Source organism: Dendrobium catenatum, unplaced genomic scaffold (assembly GCF_001605985.2).
Source record: "Dendrobium catenatum unplaced genomic scaffold, ASM160598v2 original_scaffold_173047, whole genome shotgun sequence".
Lineage (NCBI taxonomy): Eukaryota > Viridiplantae > Streptophyta > Magnoliopsida > Asparagales > Orchidaceae > Dendrobium > Dendrobium catenatum.
In genome coordinates this window covers 1,916-6,390 of record NW_021491469.1, presented here as the reverse complement: position 1 = coordinate 6,390, position 4,475 = coordinate 1,916, and the positions used below count along the sequence as shown (strand labels likewise).

The 4,475-nt window shown below is 31.9% G+C and overlaps 1 long non-coding RNA gene across 1 annotated transcript; it reads right to left on the bottom strand.

The window, feature by feature from the left end:
• Positions 1-3,641: 3,641 nt before the first annotated feature.
• LOC110099227 lies at positions 3,642-4,045 on the bottom strand. Its single transcript, XR_002303421.1, has 3 exons — positions 3,982-4,045; positions 3,792-3,859; positions 3,642-3,704 (listed from the first exon to the last, which is right to left on the bottom strand). It is a non-coding gene; the product is annotated as an uncharacterized LOC110099227 (long non-coding RNA).
• Between the last annotated feature and the right edge of the window lie 430 nt (positions 4,046-4,475).

Here is a 4,475-nt window from a genome sequence, read left to right as displayed (position 1 = left end):
CAATCCGGAGGTAGATAATTCTGTCGAGGAATACTTGAAGCACATCACATTTACTCTTTCGGAAGCCATCGAAGAACAATTGTCCACCATTTAGTGGCAAATCACCACCACGCCAAGACAAGGGTGAACTCTTTCCCCCTCTTCAATTTCCTTCCTATTCTCCTTCAATTGTGGTTGTGTCTCAAGCATAAAGAATCTTGCAAAGCTCTCCGCCAAAGCTTAGTAAACGTAGGGAATGAGTGGACTTTTATGTATATAATCTCGTTGTTAATCTAGGGATGTTATTGAAAATCCTCTATATTTGCTTATTTGTTTTTAATTATTTTGTCATCCTAACTATTATTGTGTGACTTGGCCTAAACTAAGGAACCCCTTTCTTATTTTTCATTTTCATTAAGTGGGTAATGTTTTAATTCTTATTGCTCTTACTTGAAAGCATACAAATTCTTATATCCATCATCTAAAGCATTCATAGTTCTGCATAAGCATTTCATCACTTATAAAAAATGAAAATAGTAAAACTCGAATTAATTATGTTTTATAAGAAAAATATATCATTTAGATTGCAAATATTATAAAATTATTCCTAATAAAAGTTTATGTACCTAACATCTCTTATTAGTTTTGAGCTATAAGATGAATAGACGGAAAATAAAAAATAAAGTAAAAAATTGTTCTAGGATTAGATGGGAGCATTTAAAAAAAGATTTAACAAAAATATTTTTAAGAGTAGATTCTAGATCTTAAAATTTTGTCTGTGCATGAGAAAACTAATGTTATGTAGAAAAAAATAGCCATTGGTATTAAAAATATTGTAAAGGATGTATTTAGAGTATCAAAGAGAAAAGCTACTAATAATAAAAAATAGTTGATGGTGGAATCAAAATGTGAAAAAAAAAAGATTAAAAATAAGAAATTTTGTTATAAAAATTAGTTTATATGTAAAAACTTTGATAATTGAGTAAGATATAAAGAGATCCGTAAGGAGTCTAAGAATGTAAGATGAGATGTAAGTATTTTAGTTTTTAATGATTTATATAATAGATTAAATACTAGGGAAGGCGAAAGATATATGTATAATTTAGCAAAATAAAGAGATATGAGTAGCAAGGATTTAGTTCAAGTGAAGTGCATTAAGGATGAAGATCAAATAGTGATTTTATTAGAAGAAGATATTCAACAAAGATGGATGAGATATTTTGTTAAGCTTTTCAATGAAGATTCTGATAATACAATTGACTTTGGTGACTTTAGCATCTTAAATGAAAATAAAGATTTTTGTTTTTATCAGCGCATTAGTGAAACCGAAGTTAGAAAGGATTTAAAGAAAATGAAATACGGAAAAGCTGTTGGATTTGATGATATTCTAAGAGAGGTGTTCAAATACTTAAGAGATGAAGAAATTTCTTGGCCTACTAAACTTTTTTACATTATTTTGAAGACTAAAAATATGTCAGAAGAGTGGAGAATGAGTAAATAATGAATGATTCCTATTTTTAAGAATAAAGGTGATGCAGAATATTGTGCGAAAGATAGAGAAATTGAGTAAACGTGACATACTATAAAATAATTGAAGAGAATTATAAAGCATAGGTTACGACGTGATACTAATGTTTCTCAAAATCAATTTGGATTCATGTCGGGTAGGTCTAATATGGAAGCTATACACTTATTGAGAGATTTTATGGAGAAGTATTGAGATAATAAGGAGAATCTACAAGTGATATTTATTGATTTAGAGAAAGCATATGATAAAGTTTCAAGAGAAGTGCTATTGAAAGTTCTAGAAAAGAAGGGATTAATAATGCTTGTATTCAAGTCATTAAGGATATGTATGGAGGAGATATTAATTATGTTCAAACCCAAGGTGATTACATCAAGGATCAACCTTAAGCCCATATCTTTTTGCTTTAGTCATGGGATGTTCTCACTAGACATTTGCAAGAGGTTGTACCCTGGTGTATACTTTTTGCTAATGATATTCTTCTTGTTGATAATACAAGAGATGGAGTTGAAGAAAAACTTGAATTATGGCGATCGACCTTAGAGTCTAAAGGTTTTAATTGAGTAGATCTAAAATCGAATATATGGATTGTAATTTTTAGTAGCAATAGATATAATGGGGGATTGTGACTTTGGGCAATCAAGTCATTAATAAGAGTACACGTTTTAGATATCTCGTGTTTAGTGTTCAGAGTGATGTTGAAATAAATAGGGATATTATTAGTAGAATTCAAGTTGGATGGTTGAAGTGGAGGAATGCATTAAGCTTATTGTGTGATAGAAAGGTCCACCTCAAACTTAAAGGAAAATTCTATAAGATGGTGGTGAGACCTGTAATGTTTTATGATGCAGAATATTGGCCACTAAAATAGAAGTATAATATTAAGTTAAGTGTTGCAAAGATGAGGATGCTCAAGTGGATGAGTGACTTTACTCTTAGAGACAGGATACAAAATGAGCATATATGTCAAAAGGTTGGAGTAGCTCTAATGGAATATAAGAGCATAGAGAGTCGCCTTAGATGGTTTGATCACATAAAATGGCAGTATTCTGATGACCTGGTTAGGAGAGTAGATGTATTAGATTTGGCTTATGTTAAGAAAGATAGAGGTGGACCTAAAAAGACTTGGTTAGAAAATATTAGAAATAACATTATTTTATTAGATTTAAATGAGAATTTGACTCTTAACATGACACAATGGAGAAAAATGATTCATGTAGCCAACCCTACAAGTGGGATAAATGCTTTATGTTGTTGTTGTATCTTACTAGTATTCTTCCCCTCTCTCTATCACTCTCTTATTACCTCTCTAAAATGCCTCCGTAGGTTAAGCTCATCAGACATAAATAAAGCATGTCAACTCTAATGTCGGACCACTTTGCCCATCGCTGTAATAACCACCAAGTTCCTTGAGTACTCTAGGTTCTAAATATCATTTATAGTATTTTCGTGGTCATAACAACCACCTGATAAGGAAATTCTTCTTATGTCATCAATCAAGATAACTACTAACCTCCAATTAATCCACAAAGCGCTTCTTTGATCTTCGCCTCTGCACTTGGTTGGGTGAAAGAGAAGTGTGATGTCTTGCAATCATTGATTTATTCTCCTTTTATAAAGCAACATGTGGTGCAAGTTTGAAGGATTATGTGTGAATAGGATCTTAAATTTGATAGGAACTAATATTAAAATATTAACATCAAATATTATCCAAGACTTTGAGATCAAAAAGGCCAACAGAAATTAGACGCCACACCCAACACATTTTTTGACGAAAAACCAAAAATCTTGTCTTCTTATCCATGTGATTGCCTCTTCTTCTAAATTAAATTGATATTTGGTGCTAATTTCATTCTTGTAAGTTGACCATATTTGGTGCAGTCTAAGAGAGATAATTTGGCATGTCTGCTACAACAAGTATTTTAAGATGAATATTTAAAAAATAAAGAAATATTTCATTTCGCATGAGGGAAAAAAAATAAGCACATCCAAGTATCATCACATTTGCAATGCAATGCGATGCACCTGTTTGCTACTTGGTTTTTATCATCAATTTACTATTTGCATGCCTGAACATCTATTCTAAGAAAAGCATGAGAAAGACATCAGCAAGAGCCAAGATGGCAGCTTGGCATACCTGGCCACCAAAATTAAAAATAAGCAATTTCACGTCCTCGCCAATGCCAAGTTCCTTTCTAACCTGTACAGCAAGAATATCAAAATAATTCATAGAAGAAGAAAGGAAAATTTAAATGTTAAGACTATTTTCTGCTTGAGATATCCAGACCTCTGATCTAGATTTATGTAATCTTCTGACAACTAAAGGTACATCAATAACATCTCGAAAAGCAGGCACTGAAATTTCGAGAAAAGGAAGAATGAGTTAGAGAAGTCAAAAAGGCTAAAGTAGTAACCAGCCAGAACTAAAAGAAACTTGCAAGAAAAAACATATATAATTTGCTTAATAGATGGCATACTTGGACAATATCCAGGAAGCCGAAGTAAGAATTCACAATGAGAATAATCTTCAGCTATCTGAAAATGGTATTAAAAAACAATGGATAAAGACTCAAATGCTTGAGGAAAAGGAAGTGGATAAGTGCAGTAGCTCAATCTATATGCACCATAATCGAAAGGAAATTGCTGATAATCATAAACAACATATTTTGACACCTAGCAGCCATTTTCCATTTCCACCAGAGGACTTCTAAAATCTTGTTTGGAAATTTTAAATCTAAAAGTATAATATGAAAACAAAAACCTAAGGTCCATATTTAAACAAGTGTAACAACATTTCGAGCAGGAAACTGGCTGATCAAAACTGTAATAGCTAATAAGATAAAGAAGGAGCCTTCCTGTGAAGGGGTTGAGGCCATCAATAAACTCACACCTATTTCTATAATTGAACTACTAAGTGGAAACATGGTAGACTATATTCCAGCGTGTTATACCAATACTAGAAGTTTCACCC